This window comes from Clupea harengus, chromosome 14 (assembly GCF_900700415.2).
Source record: "Clupea harengus chromosome 14, Ch_v2.0.2, whole genome shotgun sequence".
Lineage (NCBI taxonomy): Eukaryota > Metazoa > Chordata > Actinopteri > Clupeiformes > Clupeidae > Clupea > Clupea harengus.
In genome coordinates this window covers 29,260,935-29,281,362 of record NC_045165.1, presented here as the reverse complement: position 1 = coordinate 29,281,362, position 20,428 = coordinate 29,260,935, and the positions used below count along the sequence as shown (strand labels likewise).

General features: G+C 43.5%; 2 long non-coding RNA genes across 2 annotated transcripts; both read left to right on the top strand.

Annotated features, from left to right (window-relative positions):
• Positions 1-177: 177 nt before the first annotated feature.
• Positions 178-1,054, top strand: LOC122133451. Its single transcript, XR_006152766.1, has 2 exons — positions 178-351; positions 875-1,054. It is a non-coding gene; the product is annotated as an uncharacterized LOC122133451 (long non-coding RNA).
• A 10,413-nt stretch (positions 1,055-11,467) lies between these two features.
• Positions 11,468-20,165, top strand: LOC105900068. The gene is made up of 4 exons (XR_004165169.2): positions 11,468-12,029; positions 12,209-12,271; positions 12,471-12,542; positions 19,763-20,165. It is a non-coding gene; the product is annotated as an uncharacterized LOC105900068 (long non-coding RNA).
• Positions 20,166-20,428: the final 263 nt, after the last annotated feature.

Sequence of the window (20,428 nt, the reverse complement as noted above, 5' to 3'; positions counted from 1 at the left end):
GCAGAGAGATGCAGAAAGGACAGACCAATGAAACATCCTGAATTTCCTGCTGCACAGGAAGTTCACAGATGAGACAGGTGAGGCAGATGGGACGGAGATATAGCGATGAACGGTGGATGGATGGTGCAAGTTCTACTCGGTTTCCAAGCCGGCGATTTTGAACCTCGAAACCCCAGACAAATTGTGTTGCTTTTGAGGGGAGACCCAATTGGAAAAGTATGTGAAAAATCAGCTCTGCAGAACGCGTCTATCTATGTTTCCTGAACGTTTGTGGTTAAAACGGAACGCTACACCTGTAGAAAGGACAAATGTGAGACCAGTAGCGGAATCTCTGTTGTTTCCGGCACACAGGTAGCCTGACGATGTCATACTCATAATTCTAGTCAGAATATGAGTCTGATATCGCTCCATTGGGCTGTGATTATGGGGCGTGTTTCAACCGAACCAGGAGAAAAAATGCCTCTTCGCTCAATTGGTTACCTACAACCAATCAGAACAACGTAGTATGTGACCAGGGGCAGCTGATACATTACACTTTTACCGGATCCCGTAGGAAGGAAGGCAAAAACATATTTTCGATTGACAAATGCCTTAATCGCGTTTCTCTGTTCCTCTTTCAAAATGAATGCACTGTCAATGTCTAAATGGACTCGAATCTATACATTTCAGCTTGTGTGTTGGTGACGTGGTTGGTTACGTTACTGTTGATCATCTGTCCATCATCGTATAAAGCCCGCCTTAACAATTTGATTGGTACGGCCAATATCTGTCCGCAGATAATTTCTCCTCAATGGAGTAATGCCAGACCGAACTTCCCAACCAAAAAATGTGTGGGCGGGGCTAAGTTCGGTCTGGTATCCAGGCTAGCACACAGGCACATGGCTACTTTAAAATTCAAAACAAAGGCAGGCACCCGGCTAGACAAACACGCTGTGAATCGGTAAAGAAAGAACAAGGAAGTCTTACTTTTTGGGAAAAACCAACAACATTTTAATAATTAAAACACACCACTTAACCAAAACGAATGTAATAAAATAAATGAAAATAAAAAAATGTAAGTATACATCAAAAAAACATGTTTATGTCCTCCTTATTTCAGCCAGCCACAGCTCCACAGTTATGCCACACAAAAGTGCTCTCCACCAAACTGGCTGTGGCCATAGTCCTTTTGCTGTGGCTGGCCACACAGCTGGCAGACACGGGGCTTGCCCCCCCCCCCCCCCCCTATCTCCTTAACTCTCTCCACCTTGAGCCGGTTCCAGGCTGTGGTTCGGGGAACCTTTGGCGGCGGCGGAACCTCTGGTCCTTGCTGGTCCAACAGCCACTGCTGAACCCTCCGCCCTCCAGGGCCTTCTTTCAGGGGGCAGAAGAATTGCCCCCTGAAAAAAGAGTGGCCACCCTGGAGGGTTCGGGCTCTGCCGCAGATGAAGCAGGCTCCCCCAGGCCTGTTCAGGCTGCCTCCTTCAGCCTGCTCAAGATGGAGGGTCTCCCTGTTCCTCTCCTCTGCCTTCCGCCGCTGGTAGAGGGTCACCCTGTGCGGCAGACTGGTGGACGAGCAGGAGGCGATGGAGGCAAGGGTGGTGTTCTTAAGGGTAGGTGTTATTGTTGTTGTTTTTTTCCTTGGCTCAGCAACTGAAATAAAAGGGATTTGTTGGATATATTACGTCTGTCTTATAAGGTAACCTTTAGGTTTTAACTGTTTTGTTTAAGGTTTTATATGTAACCTATTCTTAATGACATACTCAAATTCATTTTCATCTTATATGGTCATGTGAAGGAGACATGAACTCACTGAAATCAGTCAGTATGCAAGCTAGTTTGCTTTTCTTAGTGCCAACTCTGCTATTGCTGTTGTTAGCAAAGCAAGGCTGGTTTTCAGTGGATTAGCTCACCAGTTATAGACAAAACTCCATAAAAGTAGGTTGTAGCTAAGAGCACCAACACCATGTGTTTGATACCCAGGGAGTACACATCCTGTCAGGGGAAAATTATATATCTGCACGACACTGCAAGGTGCTTTGGATAAAAGTGTCTGATAATTGTAAATATTTCCTAAATAATGAAAACATTTAAAAATAATTCCCTTAATACTACACAAAAAATAAAGCTCCTCTTTAACTTAACACTTAAACTCACTTTACTGGGTTTGAATGTCGGTTTATACTGTATGTTAAATCTGATGTAGTGTGATGTCATTTCCTCCTGTAGTCTCTGCCTCCCCCAGTGAGACTGAAATGGAGGCAGACAGTCAGGTGATTCTCCACAGCCTCCTGCACACACCCGACAACTGTAGCAGATCAGTGGTAGATAAAGGAGTTAGTCTGAGCTGGGTGGATGAGGGAGGGAAAGACCTGCAGAACAATAACAATCTCCAGATCAGAACCAGGTGATTCTCCCAACGCAAATCACACTAAAAGAAGTATCAATCAGGAAAATCTAATAAAGATACAAACCTTATCAGCACACAATGAAACTTGTACAATCCTAAAACTGGGCCTTATTAACATTCGGTCCTTAACATCAAAAGGTGCACTTATAAATGAGCTGATAACGGACAACAACATTCAAATACTTTTCCTAACTGAAACCTGGCTAAAACCAGATGAATTCCTAGCCTTAAATGAGTCCACCCCTCCAAGTCATGTTAACTGTCACATCCCCCGCAGCACAGGGCGTGGAGGTGGAGTAGCTACAATTTCCCTCGCTAACCTATGTATTTCCCCAAGACCTAAATTTAAATTTGCATCATTTGAAGTCCTCGTACTTCATCTTATGCATCCAAACTCAAAAGCCACTCAGCCGGTCACTCTTGTGACACTATATAGACCACCAGGCCCCTACACTGAATTTTTATCTGAATTTTCCGACTTCCTATCCGCCCTAGTTGTAAACTCTGATAAAATCCTCATAGTGGGAGATTTTAATATCCACATGGATAATGAAAATAATAGCCTTACAATTGCATTCCAATCACTAATAGACTCTATCGGGTTCTCCCAACATGTAAACACACCAACTCACCACCATTAGATTAGATTAGATTAGATTCAACTTTATTGTCATTGCACAGAGTACAGGTACTGAGGCAACGAAATGCAGTTAGCATCTAACCAGAAGTGCAAAGTAGAAGAGTGCAGAGTATGTGCAAATGGTAATATAAATATAGATAAATATGGTATATACAGTATGACATAAGATATAAGTGGTATGAGCAGTAAGAACATGAGCAGCAATAAAGGTGATAAGTGCAGATGTGATATAGATATATGTAAAGTGCAGGTGAAGTACAGGTGAAGGTGGCAGTAGAGGTTATAAAGTTATAAATGAGGTAGGAGACATGATAAGATATAAGTACGATGAATATGGATGACAACAATTTAACATAAATAGATATATACAATGAACAATTTAGTGCAAATGTTCAGTGGCTGGAGGTAGGTGTGTGGCAGTCAAGCCAGGGTAGAGAGGGGAATACAGGAAGGAGTGTGAGGGGGTAGCCAGGGGGAACTATCACCGTGGTGCAGAGTTCAACAGGGTGACAGCCGCAGGGAAGAAGCTGTTCCTGAGCCTGCTGGTCCGGGAACGGAGGGCCCTGTAGCGCCTCCCTGAGGGGAGGAGGGCAAACAGTCTGTGGTTGGGATGGGAGCTGTCCTTCTCGATGCTGCGCGCCTTCCGCAGACATCTCTTGCGCTGGACAGCATCGATGGTGGGGAGTGGGGAGCCAGTGATGCGTTGGGCAGTTTTCACTACCCTCTGGAGTGTTTTGCGGTCCGCAACAGAGCAGCTGCCAAACCAGACTGAGATGCAGTTGGTGAGGATGCTCTCAATGGTGCAGCGGTAGAAGTTCACCAGAATCTGAGGAGACAGATGGGCCTTCTTCAATCTCCTCAGGAAGAAGAGACGCTGGTGAGCCTTCTTAACTATGGTTGAGGTGTTGAGGGTCCAAGAGAGGTCCTCGGAGATGTGGACACCCAGGAATTTAAAGCTGGCGACACGCTCCACCTCCGTCCCGTTGATACAGATCGGGGTGTGTGCGCCACCTTTGGTCCTCCTGAAGTCCACAATGAGCTCCTTGGTCTTCTTGGTGTTGAGTGCCAGGTTGTTATTGGCACACCACTCTGCCAGGTGCTGAACCTCCTCCCTGTAGGCCGACTCATCGTTGTTGCTGATGAGGCCAATCACCGTTGTGTCGTCTGCAAACTTTACAATGGTATTAGAACCATGTACAGCTGTGCAGTCGTGGGTGAAGAGGGAGTAGAGGAGAGGGCTCAGCACACAGCCCTGTGGGACACCAGTGTTCAGGATGAGGGTTGAGGAGGTGTTGTTGTCTAACCTGACAGACTGGGGTCTGTTGGTTAGGAAGTCCAGGATCCAGTTTCTGAGGGAGGTGTTGATGCCTAGATCACTGAGTTTAGTGATCAGTTTGGAGGGGATTATGGTGTTAAATGCAGAGCTGAAGTCTATGAACAACAGTCTCGCATATGTGTTACTGTTGTCCAGATGGGAAAGGGCGGAGTGTAGTGCCGTGGAGATGGCATCCTCCGTGCTCGTGTTCTGGCGGTAGGCGAATTGGAGGGGGTCCAGTGTGGGTGGTAGGCATGTTTTAAGATGAGCCAGGACCAGCCTCTCGAAGCACTTCATGATGGTTGAAGTGAGTGCAACTGGGCGAAAGTCATTAAGGCTCGCTGCTTTGGAGTGTTTTGGCACCGGCACGATGGAGGTGGTCTTGAAGCACGTGGGGACAGCTGCTTGGGCCAGTGACAGGTTGAATAAGTCAGTCAAGACCTCAGTCAGCTGCCCAGCACAGGCCCTGAGCACCCGTCCAGGGATGCCATCAGGGCCAGCAGCCTTTCGTGCATTAGTCCTGCTCAGTGCAGCACACACGTCAGTGGAGGAGAGTGTGAGGGGCTGGTTGTCTGTAGTGAGTGCAGCCTTGATGGCCGCCTGCTGGTTGTCCCTATCAAATCGTGCATAAAAGCTGTTAAGCTCATCAGGGAGTGATGCTTCGCCGGTTTGGGGGGAGGTGTTGGTGGGTTTATAGTCCGTTATGGCCTGGATGCCTTGCCACATGCGTCGGGGGTCAGAGTTGTTATTGAAGTGCTCTTCAATCTTGAGTTTGTAGCTGTGCTTGGCCTTTTTGATGCCCCTCTTCAGGTCGGCCCTGGATGAACTGTAGGCCTGGGTGTCACCTGATCTGAAAGCAATATCGCGTGCCTTCAGCAAAAGGCGGACCTCCCTGTTCATCCATGGCTTCTGATTAGGGAAAGTGGTGATTTGTTTGAGGGTGGTGACACTGTTGATGTTGGTGTTGATAAAGTCCAGTACAGATGAGGCATAGACGTTGATGTCCGTGTGGGAGTCCAGTGTGGCCTGGGTGGCAAACACACTCCAGTCTGTGTGTCCAAACCGGTGCTGTAGTGCAGAGTCTGCTCCCTCTGGCCACACTTTAACTGTCCTCACTGTGGGTTTCACACGTTTGATGAGTGGTGTGTATTTCGGGAGAAGAAACAAAGAGAGGTGGTCAGACTGACCTAGGTGGGGGAGGGGGACAGCTTTGTAAGCATCAGCCATGTTAGTATAGACATGGTCCAAAGTCTTGTCTCCTCTCGTGGGACAGGAGACATGCTGGTGAAATTTGGGGAGTACAGCCTTCAGGTTGGAGTGATTAAAGTCACCCGCAACAATAAAGGCTGCCTCCGGATGTAAAGTTTGTTGCTTGCTAATGGCAGCATGCAATTCCTTCATTGCCAGCTTAGCGTTAGCATCCGGGGGGATATAAGCTGCAGTCACAGCAGTTGATGTAAACTCTCTAGGCAGATAGAACGGTCATAATCACACCATTGACCTTGTATTAACACATGGCCTAGAAATTGACCGCCCTCTAGTTCTACCTCAAAATACTGCCCTTTCAGATCACCACCTAATTACATTCAACATGAAATTAGATCTCCGTCCAACAACGGAATTAACCTACTTCTACAGCCGCTGTCTATCCGACAGGACTACAGCAGAATTCATATCAAAACTACCAGTCGCTCTTGCCACAGCTCCTACCACTGGCAAAGTAAATGACGTACGCACACCCCCACCCCATATCGACCTACTAACGGATGGCGTCATACATGCGCTCCACTCAACCCTTGACGCTGTTGCGCCACTAAAAAAGAGAATAAGAAAACTGAAAAGACTGGCCCCATGGTACACTGATCAGACTCGTGCACTTAAACAAACCACACGAAAACTAGAAAAAAAATGGTACTCCACCAAACTTGAGGTATTCCACCTGGCATGGAAGGATAGTCTTCTAAGCTATAAACGAGTACTTTCTGAGGCAAAATCGACTTACTATTCTTCATTGATTGACAATAATAAAAACAACCCAAAGTTCCTATTTAACACCATTTCTAGGCTAACAAAAAACCACAATACAATCGAACATTCTGTTCCCATAAGCTTTAGTGGTAATGATTTCATGACCTTTTTCAATAACAAAATTCTAACAATAAGAGAACAAATTCATAGTCTCCTCCTTACACCTCTTCCAAAATGCCCTATGGCTATGGCAACACCCCCTAAACCTGGTGCTCTCCTTGAATCCTTCGCACCCATTGACCTCCCTGAACTAAACTCCCTGATCCTCTCATCTAAATCATCGACGTGCCTACTAGACCCTATCCCCACAAAACTTCTTAAACATGCACTATCATTATTAAGTGATACATTACTTAATGTAATGAATAATTCACTAATTTCCGGATACGTCCCGAAATCATTTAAAATAGCAGCGATCAAACCATCTCTCAAAAAACCTAACCTTGATCTTGATAATCTAGCTAACTATAGACCCATATCTAACCTCCCCTTCTTGTCAAAAATACTTGAAAAAATAGTAGCTAAGCAACTTACTTCCTTTCTACACCAAAACAAAATCGAAGAAACCCTCCAATCTGGCTTTAGAGCCCACCACAGCACTGAAACGGCCTTAGTCAAAGTCCTGAATGACCTACTAATCGCATCCGATCATGGGTGCACCTCAATACTAGTTCTCCTAGACCTTAGTGCCGCCTTCGACACTATAGATCACCATATCCTATTACAGAGACTTGAACATCATGTTGGCATCAAAGGCTGTGCCTTATCCTGGTTTAGATCTTACCTCTCTGATCGCCATCAATTCGTTCACGTCCACGAGAAGTCATCCAATCACACTAGAGTAAGCTACGGTGTTCCCCAAGGCTCTGTCCTCGGACCACTGCTCTTTTCCCTTTACATGCTACCCTTAGGTGCTGTCATAAGGAACCATGGCATTAACTTCCACTGCTATGCTGATGACACCCAACTCTACCTATCCATGAAACCTGATGAAATTGTACATTTACCCAAGATAGAAACTTGCCTGCAAGATGTAAAATCTTGGATGGCTAACAACTTCCTGCTCCTCAATTCTGATAAAACTGAGGTTATGCTTGTAGGCCCCGATCAATTGAGAATGACACTATCTAGCCATCTATCCACACTCGATGGCATCCCAACACCCAATACTAGCATCAAAAACCTTGGTGTAACTATCAACCATGACCTCCTATTTGACTCACACATAAAACAGATCTCAAAGACATCATTTACGCAATATTGCCAAAATTAGAAAAGTCCTATCCCTCCAAGATGCAGAAAAACTAATCCACGCATTTATTACTTCCCGACTAGATTACTGCAATGCTCTCCTGTCCGGATGCAGCATCAACTCAATAAAGAGCCTCCAACTTATACAGAACGCTGCTGCCCGTACACTCACCAGAACTAAAAAATATGAGCACATCTCACCTGTACTTGCCTCTCTGCATTGGCTCCCTGTCAAAAGTAGAATTGATTTCAAAGTACTCCTGCTAACATACAAAGCCCTAAATGACCTGGCTCCAAACTACCTTAAGGAACTAGTTGTCCCCTACTGCCCTCTAAGACCGCTCCGTTCCCAGAGTGCAGGCCTTCTCGTAGTTCCAAGAATATCAAAAACCACAGTAGGAGGCAGAGCCTTTAGCTACCGAGCCCCCTTTCTCTGGAACAATCTCCCTGCCTCCATTCGAGATGCAGACACCCTACCGAAATTCAAATCGAGACTAAAGACATTCCTCTTCAGTACATCCTATAGCCATAAGTAATTGCGTCAACTAAGCCTAACCTAAATACGTAGCACATACACACGTAGGGTACACACCCGCTCTGCCCCTGATCGTCTTGGGTGGGCCTAGGGGCTGAGCAGGGGGGAGAGACAACAAGGCCAATCCCGGCATGGAGGTTGCCCTGCCCATTCTGGTGGCGCGCCTCTCATCTCTCACTCCTGTGATGCTTTTCCATAGGGCCACTTGGTGGATCCCCCACCAAGTCAACGGGAAGGTAAATACAAGGTAAATTACAAGGTAAAACAGTTCACCAAACTGTTAGGAAAGGCAAATTAGCCACAGATTAGCCAACCGAAAATTGAATTTTGCCCGAAATAGCAACCGCTAGCAGACTCAAAAAACATATGCAACTAAATATTTTACCCTATTACATAAACCAAACAAATCTAAACAGATGTAATACCCCCCCAATCAACTAAACTGGACTAAAATAAAAAATAAAAAATATATACTAAATAATATTCCCTTACACCTAGCCAGGCAGCCTCTCTCCCTCTCTCTCTTGCTCTCTCCCTCTCCCTCTCCCTCTCCCTCTCCTCTCATATCACATTGCTAATGCTTATAATAATACTGATAAAATGGCCATATTGCCTACTGTAAATCTACTACCCAAAGGTATCTCCTTATCTGTTTCTGAAATAAATGTCTACTAACAAAAATGTTCTCTCTCCCTTGTAGCATGTTCCAATTGCTGATGGAAGTGGAAACATTGCTCCTCACCCCCACTACTCCTCAACTACGCATATGGACAGCCAAACTCTACCCACTCACTCTGTTCTTTTTCTTTCTCTCCTAATCCAGACTATCTTCGCTATGGGACGCTGCTGTAGTCTCTCCACCCGGTCTACCCGTAGAAACCCTCGGCCAATTGCACCCACCGCCACCGCACTGCCGTACACTTACCCTACCTCATACCCTATGCTAGCATTTATATACAATATATATTATTGCCACCATCAACCTGTTTCTCTGCTCCTACTCCCCTTACCCCTGTAACAGTAAACCTTTGAGCACAGTGTATACCCACTAAACTGGTCTTGTTTGTATCATGTATTTACCACTGGATGTCTGTATATATATTATGTACATCTACCAAATGCAGGCTATGTACAACACCTGTTGTTTCCCTTCCCCTTCTGCCACACAACCCTCCCCCTTCCCCATCTCCACCCGGCCGACCTCAAGCAGATGGGTTCCCCCTTATGTGCCGTGGTTCTGCTTAAGGTTCCTTCCTGACTAACAGGGAGTTTTTTCTTGCCCGTGTTGCCATTGTGCTTGCACTAAGGGGGTTTCAGGCTCTGGGCTCTGTAAAGCGCCTAGAGACAATTGTATTGTTATGGCGCTATATAAATAAAATTGAATTGAATTGAATTGAACCACACCTCCCTGCTCCATCACACTGACTGAGGAGCTCAGAGGTCCAAACCCTGTTCATACTTGGACATGCTAGCTGACTGCAGGAGGGCAGGTTCAGACTTCTGTCTACCACACCATCACAGTGAAAGGTTAGAGATGATACGATGAGTTTGATATTAAATTACTGTTGTTTGCATGATAAACTGAACCTGATTTTTTAAGTTGTCTTAAATCAATCAATCAATCAATTCAATTTTATATAGCGCTTCTCTATATACCCGAAGTCGCTTTACAGAGTCCAGAGTCCAGTAGTCATACACACACAGTCATACCGGTGGTGGTAAGCTACCTCAGTAGCCACAGCTGCCCTGGGGCAGACTGACAGAAGCGTGGCTGCCAACGGCCCCTCCGACCACCACCACCAACATTCATTCATATTCATACAATGCAATGCATGTCTTTATGATGGTGGGGGAAACCGGAGTACCCGGAGTAAACCCACGCAGGCACGGGGAGAACATGCAAACTCCACACAGAAAGGACCTGGAACGACCTGGAAGGACCGGGATGCGAACCCAGGGCCTTCTTGCTGTGAGGCGACAGTGCTAACCACTGAGCCACCGTGCTGCCCATAAAGTAACACTATGCAACAATTTGACACTTTTTGAGGTATGGTTTTATAGGCAACTAGTTTTGGTACCATCCTCAAATTCATTTTGATAGCATATGGTCATGTGAAGAACTGATCAACACCTGTGTCTTACTCACTAGCCATCCAGGATATGCACTATGTAGTTTTGTGTTTCCTGGCTGGAACACCTTCCAAAAATGAAGAAAAGCTTTCACAGCATGACATTGCCATCTATACTACCAAATGGCAATCTATCAGTGTCAACTGGGCTGTTGGTGGTGTTTGCAAGGTTTTTGCATGCCTTTTAGGTAGTTAGCCTGCTAGTTTTAGAACAGAACTCCTTATTGCTGCTTTAAGTAGCCGATGTTCTCTGCATAACTACTGCTCAGTTTTCATGAAGTGAATTTGTGTCTGTTTATACCAGGCTACTTATGCTCATCATCCTAAAGACACCCGGTGTTTAAAGCCCACTCTCCCTGATGACATTCATGTCCTGAATGTGAAACTATTTTAAAGGAATGCATGATCTTCTTCCATGTGAAATTGTCTTGTAGTTTTTTGACTGTCTTGCATTGAATGCCACTGCTTTGCATTTTGCATTGAGTTGTGTAGTACACCCTACAACGGTTATTCAGATTCACACTGTTTTATCAATAGGAGTGAATCTAATTATTGTGATGAGTTACATTTGTACATTGTTTACTCAAACAGGTGTTCAACCCACAACTTCCTCTACCTTTGTATTGAAATCCTCTCCCAGAATGAATACTTTCACCACTGCTTCCTCAAACTCAGGCCCATCAGGTACAGCATGAAGACCATGATCCCATCAGTCTCTAAAAATGATGCTACAATTGCTACTGCTTCAAATTATGCAATGTGCTACTCAGTTGTAAAAGTAATTATTTTTTTGAGCTGTGTTTGATCCAAAATACCTCAAGGCTACACTAACACAAGAAGAGTCATAAGCTTAGTGGACACTAACTGGCATGGTGTCTCTTGACAGAATAGGTCTCTGTGCTGACATATTTATCACAGTCTTATGACAGATGGTTTAAGTAAAATTGTTTAATACAGGTGATATCTTTTTTTATCCAGCAACAAAGTCCTCTCCTCCACCGACTGACTCAGAAACAGGTAGAGCAGGAAGACCATGATATCCTCAGTTTAAATAATGATGCTACTGTTCATCAAACCTTTGTGTTTATTGTTTACTGTGCTACACACTTCTCTGTTCACAGTATTCACCTGCACATTCATTCAACACACACTTCAATCCAAAGTGATTTACTGTAAACACTTTTGGAATTGTCTTCAGTTATTTACATGTTATGCCATGATAGCAGTAAATCAGGAATCTGAGCTCCGGACAAGTGTAGCACCTCTTGTTGAGCTGCTTGATGCAATTTCAATGTGAAAGTCCCCTTTAGGGATTGAATGTATTTTTGGTCTCAAACATTCAAAGTATGAACAGAACTAAAGCTCTTTCTCCTTCCCTCCCTCCTTCTCCCCATCACTCTCTCTCCCTCCCTCCTTCTCCAGATCACTTTCTCTCTCTCTCTCTCTCTCTCTCTCTCTGAATCTCTATCCCTCCCTGTGTTCTATCCTTTCCTTCCCTCAGTTTCCTCAGATGTTCCTCTGGTTGCTGTAGTTGTTGTCTCTGTCAGTCTGTTGGCTGCTGCATTGATGATAATTGTGATGATATGAAAGAAAAGGACAAGTGAGTGTGTAACATGCAACACTATGAACAACTAGCACCTTTATGGTGACAATAACTTTATGGTGACAATACTATAGTTCCAAATTCATCATTTAATCTTGTTCATATTTCAGATGCTGGAGGAGAGCCAAGAGACAAATCAGTAAGTAAAAATGTATTTTCACAGAAGCTGTCGTTCTACAGGGTTTTATATATTTCACATTTATATACGACACTGGTTTTACATATCACATAATTATATCAAATTATATCATATTGTAGAGAGAAGTAAACTCTATATGAAATCACATAGAAGATAATCTGACACATTGTTTTTCACAGACTCAAAGCAGGAGCAGTGCCATAGTCACGCAGTCTGTTCAGCCACCAAACTCCTCAGCTAATGTAAGATAAGGATGTATTCTCATGATATACGTCCATCTGAGGCCAAGAACTGATGTAGGATTCACATCTGGATAACTTTCAGTCGTAATCATGGTAGTAGAACAGAGGAATAGTCTGAACACAATACTGAGGTTTACTATTCTTCACTATTTCCCACCTTTACTCCAAACTAATAAAAACGAGTCTCTCTTCTATACAGATGGAGGAAGGAGCTGACCTGCACTATGCAGCCTTTCAGCACCTCAACCCAACCCAAGCTGGGCCTTCTGCAGTGAGTCACTGGTCATCATGTGATAGGTGAAAATTCACCCTAGTTACCTCAGGACTCCGGAGCTGCATATAAGTATATTTATTAGACAGACAACAATTGCAATCGGGCTCACTCCCAGCACAAGGCTGAAAGTGAAGCAATGATAAACACATCGCACAAGGTTTATATAGACAGAAGTTGAGCGTTCAGCAGGGATAATCACGTGGTGGATTTCTCACGTCCGAGGCAAGGATGGAAGTTTTGCAAGGTCGGAAGAAGCACAGTTCGACCCTTCTTATCACTTCTGGTCTAAACATGCTCTTGTACATATGCAGACTAAGTGGCACCTAATAATCTTAGTTACACACACGCAGAAAAGCCATGTTCCTGCTTTCATAAGCACATGATTCATACAAGGAATATATTAATACAAAGCACTTGATTATTATATTCTTAAGTCATTAACAGTGTTTGGAAATTATCTCCATCAGTCCCTCCTTTTATCCGTTTCAATGGATAATTCAAAATCACCATCAAAATCACAAATCATCTTTCTTAATTCGTCAATTATCAATTTCAATGGATAACCTCAAAATCATCACTCTGAGCTTCATCACATGGATTTTCGGAACAGAGATCATTACTGAGCATTATTTCATCTCATCATAAGTCAATCATCATATTTCACATCACACATTTGTATACTTTGCATTTGTAGGCCAACATAGTGGGTGTCGAGTGTGAGTGTGTGTGTGTGTGTGTGTGTGTGTGTCATTAGCTCGCCTAGGCTTCAGATAACATTCAAACAAGGCCTCTTTGCTCTGTCCTTGAAGGCCCTGTTCCCCATCAGGTATTCTGTTGGACAACTTTTTGCATCTTTTGTAGGATCAGATCTAAGTCTTTCCCATCTCGGGTGTTATCAGGGACATATGTGCAACATTGGTCAGTACCAAGCATGACACAAATGCCTCCATTCATGGCAGTGAGAATTTCAAGCACGGTTGTTTTTTGCCGCGTTAACCTGGAGTTGGCGTGTAGTTCTTCTCTGATCTTTTGTAGTCTGTCTGTGGTCAGGTTCTGGAACTTCATCTCAGCGTAGTAAAGGAAGTTAATCCAATCTGTGTGTGCTCCGATGACGCACCAGGGGCAGAGGGTAGATGCCAGGCCATTGGCTGCTGGGTTCAAGGCTTTGTAGTGGTCTGGAATGCCTCAGGGAATGCCCAGGCCATCGGACCAGATCCCGCTGTCATCCCCTGCTTCTCTCCTCCCTTGTACGGAATGCATTGGAACGTTCCTCAGGTACTGGTGAGTCTTGGACCTGGGGGAAATCTGAAAAGGTTGTACCAACATTGTTCTAGCACAAGGCCCAGACCAACCCACAGGTAGTGTAGCTCTTAATTCACCATCCCCACTTATCAGCTATGGCTATATCCTGTACTTCAAGAAGTCTGCCATTCAAACACATCTCCGCTATTCTACATTCAGTGGAAGTATTTAACTGTATTTCTCTCCCATTATCTATCACATGTGTAATGGTTTTACATTGTGTCCAGTGTCCTAGGTGTGGATCGTTCTTTTCCCCAGGTTTTAAATAGCATTCAAACAGAGCATCTTTTCTAATAATGTGTGGAGGTGGGGCAACATTGTCTGGCATGTAGGGTCAGTTAAAATGTGAACAGTCATACTGTATAGCTGCATCATTAAACGCCCTATTTCCCATCATCAGCAAACATTCTGTAGAACACATTGGCTGTTGTATGTAGTTACATTGGGCAGGAAGATATGAACATTCTTTTCTACGACACGAGGTGTCCGATAGATGGCACATCTCACACGTGCACTTGATAGCTAAGAGTAAGTTGACCATGTTTCTTCCAGGCTTCAGTTTCTCTAAATTCTTTGTCGCAGTGATCTATGTCATAAGGTACAGGGGTCGCCAGGAGTGGTTTGGTCGGCACCCTGGGCCCTGCACAGACTAAACAGACTAAACTAACTTGTGGTACTTGCGTTCTGACGGTCTGATTTACCCATTTCCATCACGGATGATCTTTAGCCAGGCCCCATCGTGGATATTCGTCCAGGGCCTGTGTTTGCTGTATCATTCATAAGTATGTTACTAGAACAACAATGTAAAATCCTACAGTCGTTGCTAAGAGTCCCTCACATCCTCTGGCCCACTTTCCGTAACCTCCTATGACCTTGCAGAGGAAGAGACCTATTACTCCACAATTTCCACTAGGTTCTAATCCCCCAGGAGAGTACTGTATCTTCTGCCAGCGGTTGAGACGAATAGAATCTAAACATCTAAACCCCTTTGTAGGCTGGTCTTCTGTCACAGTGGGCACACCCTGGAAACAGCAAAGAAAGATGATCTTTATTCCTCTGCCTCAGCCGTGTGCAGGCTTACCCGTTTGCATTGAGCCAGAAGTATCCACGTGACTCTATCAGCTATTTTGACTGCGGTAGGTGTTGACAGTAGCACTTGTTATGGTCTGTCCCACTTGGGCGAATGGCAGTGTTTTCTTTTGAGGCTGTTGATTAGGACCCAATCTCCTGGTCCAACCTTGAATTCAGCCTCACAGTGTTCCTGTGTAGGGGAGAGAAGTCTGAGAGCATTTAGTTTCGACATCATCTTTGCCATATATTCTGCAAATGTATATTCAATCTCTTTGTCTGTTTCAGCAAATAGTTTGAGAGTTTAGGCAGTGTAGATTCTTCCATACATCATTTCAAACAGTGATAACAACATGCATGCTTAATTTCACTAATTTCACTCTTGGATTCTCAAATTGCTTTCAATAGGTCGGTTCATTCTTTTCTACCAGTCCGGCTGACTGGGGGTTGTATGAACAGTGATTGTCTATGGCTAGACAATATTTCTTTCTTTCGTTGGGATTTAACCCAATAAAATCAATAATGAATGATTAAACATCTTTCTCATGAAATATAAATAAGAAGTACAAATATATGCTTACTATCCCCACTTATTGAGGCATGTTTTCACCATGGCTCAATATTGCAGCATATCTTTTAATATTGTGAGATCTAATTCTTCAATTGTGTATGTGTCAGATGGTTGTTGTAGTGCGGCCTGGTTAGTGGCCTTGTCTGCTTTGTGGTTTCCCAATGAAACCGGGTCTTTGCATGTGTGCGCAATCAGTTCAATTAGTTCCGCTGCTTGTGCAGAATAGTGTGGAAGTATTGGCTATGCGTTCAAGGTTTATTTGCGTGAACCATCAACAAACAATAGTTAAATCAGCTTCTGGAAAAGGCATATTGTGAAAGAAATATGCTATATAATTATTATCATGATGTGTTTGTAGTTTGATATTAGTCTCAGAGGTTCCTTTGTTCTGATGAGAGGAATTCTATCTGTGAGAACAGAGATGTTAAACTCAGACCTGTCATTTGATGTTTAGGGTAGGACTGAATTAGGAGACCATGTGTTTATGTGAACTCATTCTGGACTGTTGTGTTAAAGTCTGGGTTTGGGGGTCTTAGGTAAACATTCTTATCTTTGGAACCCAGGACGGGATGGTACAAGATGGGAGTGTCATGTCTTTGTTCTGTGATATTGTCTCTGCATAAAGTCTGTTTCTTTTTACCAGGGAAGGCAGTGATGGGTTGAACAGCGTTCTGAAAGCACTCCATTCCTCTTTGGAGGAGTGTAGGTTGAAGAAGCGGTCTAACACCATTCACTCCTCTCTGACAGAGTAAAAGTCAATTATTTATTATATTCTTGGTTGTGTGACTCTTAATTCTGAGGTTAATTACAGTCCTTAAAAGGGTGAAATAAATCCCTAACACATATCTTGTAGGTCAGCTCTGGCTGCCATAGTTTTTATCTGTCCTCTGCCGTAAGTAAAAGTGTAACTGGGTTAAATGTCACGCAGCGCTCAATATTGATATGAGGCTGAGTGAGCAAAAAAAAATTAAATAAATAAAAATAAGCATGTGGAACTTTCAGTGTAAGTGTCTGTTTAGTACAATAGGAGCAGAGGCCTGCACCGCCAAGGCTGCAGCCACTACTGCTTGTAAACATTCAGACATTGCTTGGGCTACTGGATCTAGCCGTGTTGCCTAGTATGCCACTGGTATCAACTTTAAGTCCCCACTTATGCATTAACACAGATGTTATATAACCTTTTTTTTTTAGTCTACAGTTTGTATGAATGGCTTTGTCATGTCATGGATGTGCTAGGACAGCAGAACTGACCAACAGTTGTTTTATCTGTTCAAATGCCTGCTTTACATTTTCAGGCCTTTTAATAATATCTCCTGCTGACCTGGGCTGAGAATATAGTAAACTCTGCAACATTTGTGTTTCTAACTCGTGGTTAGGAATCCATTATCGCAGAAGTTAGTCAATCTCAGAAAATACATAATTTATTTCTTTGTCTGTGGCTGAGGTGCTTTTTAAGATAGCTTTACTTTAGTGGACCATAGCTGCTAATGTTGTGGCCTTGTTTCTGCTAAAAATCCTAACAACGCCAGGGTATGTTGTTTACAGGTCTTCTTATCTGGAGGAACAGCACTAGATGTTCAACAACAATTGACTGTCCCTCGAACTGTAGCTAAGTTTGAGCTCATGGCTTGTGAGAATACAGTCTTTTGAGCCAGCACTCAGCCCCCACCCATCCTGTCTTAGTCCAATGTATCAGTCTAGGTTAATGTAGTTAGTGTGACAGGCTTACATTTCTCTTAAAATCTTTTTTGGGCTAAACAGTTATTATATACATAATAATATTTTGGGACATCATTGTTTAATTTATTCTAAAACCCATGTATTGTTGGAACAATTCTAATGCCCAACCCACATCACATCTCTTCCTAATAAGTTTGTAGGGCATGTTTTTGAAACATAATCTGTATTTTGAAATATCTCTCCTGTTTCAAACTCTGCTTTTAGATGTCTCTTTCTTCTTACAACCTTACTGTTCTGGGCATCTAATTCTCTGATTACTGCTCAGCAGGCACCAAAGTCACATAAAACAAAACAAAAAATCATTGGCTTTCTTGCCACCATTAACGTTAGCTTTGCTCTGTTTGGTGCAACCAATAATGTAAAAACATTTTCAAATCAGTGTTACAATTTTCTTCTTGTTGTAGACATTTTAAACCACCTCTTATTGCTATTATCATGTGCGTCTTCTGCTTTTGACGCACTTTTTCCCATTTGTAAGTTATTTTATGTATTTCTCTTAATACCTCTAATAATAACTGCTCTTGAAACCTTTTAAATTACCTTTATCTTATTCTTCACACTAGGGTTAGTTATGTTTCTATTTTCAGACTCTCATAGTTTGTTCTTGAGATCGCAATGCTGAGTCAACCCGAGCCCGACCAGAGGTCCTCCGTCTCTCTCGTTTTGTGAGGAGGTTGAGGCCAGGGGATTTCCCTGGGGTGATCAGTCCCCTACTGGTTCCGGGTCAAGGCATCTCAGTAATGCGAAATCAGTCCTTTAATTACATAAATTATGACTATAATTATCTGTGTTTTACCCATTGTAAAAAGTTTGTCTCAATCCCACAGAAAAATAACACAGGAGTATCTCTGACTCTTGCAAATTCTTTATCTCTTAAGCAGACTGGAGATAGCTCTTTTAATTCGTCTCCCTCAGGAATATATCTATTCGTAACGTACTATACCCCTCTAACTGAGCTATAACTGAGTTTCTCAATGTTTGTGTTTTGTCTCTTAAGGAGACCGGAATATACCTCAGCATCCAGGAGTATCTCTAACTCTAGCAAATTCTTTCAGGAATATATCTAAAACAGTTAGTATCAACCCCACAGCAAAACACCAGGTAAAGGGGAATGGATAGACCTTTAAAAGACTTCTCCGGAGTCGTCTAGAAATAGGTCTAGAGAGTTTGTACAGGCTTCCAGTGGCCAAGGGGATATATCTCTCATTTACCCCGAAGAGTTTGTACAGGCTTCCAGTGGCCAAGGGGATATATCTCTCATTTACCCCGAAGAGTTTGCGGAGGACCCCCTACCACGCAGGTTTATCGCTCATTTACAACCGAAGAGTTTGCGGAGGACCCCCTACCACGCAGGTTTATCTCTCATTTACAACCGAAGAGTTTGCGGAGGACCCCCTACCACGCAGGTTTATCTCTCATTTACAACCGAAGAGTTTGCGGAGGACCCCCTACCACGCAGGTTTATCTCTCATTTACAACCGAAGAGTTTGCGGAGGACCCCCTACCACGCAGGTTTATCTCTCATTTACAACCAAAGAGTTTGCGGAGGACCCCCTACCACGCAGGTTTATCTCTCATTTACAACCTTTTAACACAGCTAGCAAATTCGTTCAACACACGAGGCAAGCAGGAATATCTCTAACAACTTTGTAACCTTAAAGAATTCCTTCTCTACCCCGCGGAGAACAGGCAACACAGCCCCACTCGAAGACACGTGTACACAAAACCGAAACAAACAATAAACCAACAATATACTACCGTGCACTTACAACAAACAAACAATATACTCACAAACAGCTCGGAGTCCACACCCTACAGTCCAATTCTTTTCCTTCACTCTCGGCTCTCCCCGCTGGCAGGCCCTGGCCTCCTTCCAATTCAAGTTGGAGGTCTTTAGAAAAACAGAGTCTCATACTCCTCCGTATGGTTCAGGTCCTGATGATTAGCCCAGCGTGGAGAGCCGTTGAGGTTGTTGGAATCCCGGACGAGCCCCCAAATATGATAGGTGAAAATTCACCCTAGTTACCTCAGGACTCCGGAGCTGCATATAAGTATATTTATTAGACAGACAACAATTGCAATCGGGCTCACTCCCAGCACAAGGCTGAAAGTGAAGCAATGATAAACACATCGCACAAGGTTTATATAGACAGAAGTTGAGCGTTCAGCAGGGATAATCACGTGGTGGATTTCTCACGTCCGAGGCAAGGATGGAAGTTTTGCAAGGTCGGAAGAAGCACAGTTCGACCCTTCTTATCACTTCTGGTCTAAACATGCTCTTGTACATATGCAGACTAAGTGGCACCTAATAATCTTAGTTACACACACGCAGAAAAGCCATGTTCCTGCTTTCATAAGCACATGATTCATACAAGGAATATATTAATACAAAGCACTTGATTATTATATTCTTAAGTCATTAACAGTGTTTGGAAATTATCTCCATCATCATGTTTGGTCATCTTCTTGTTTATGCTCCTCAGTGTGGGATGATACCTTTGTTTGTTTGTTTGTTTGTTTGTTTGTTTGTTTCCAGAAGCAGTCTGAGGACACCGTGACCTACAGCACCCTCATGCAGTTATCTGGTGGTCAAGACCAGAACAGCAGCAGACCTGCTGGCAGACCAGCGGACCCCAATACTATGTATGCTACTGTTCAGAAGAATAACAAGATACAGAATTAACAGTTGTATGAATACGCATACACGTACACAAGCACGCAAACACACATACTTAAACACACACAAACAGACACACACAGACATACACACACACATGTATGCAGTCATAAAAGCACCCAGTGAGACTGTATGCTTATTCTACAGTTGCTTGTGGTTGCATGTAGTTGTATGAAAGCTCTCTCACAGCTCTTGCTCTGGTTAGCACTCCTGACCCTTTTAGACTGGGGGTGTGAAATGTGTGCCTATTTTTCTTCCACAAACACACACACACACACACACACACACACACACACACACACACACACACACACACATCAGCCACATGTACCCAAAGTGTCACTGATAAGGCTAGCTCCTTATAGATGCTCATCAATGACAGAAAACAGACAGTACATACCAGATAACTGTCAAACAGTGTAGTATTATTTAGGAGACATCATAACATATCAGAAAGGTATTGTGTCTGTTAAGTTCCTGTGAGTTTTACTTTGCTTATTTGTAGCTCCTACTGTAAGTTCTGAG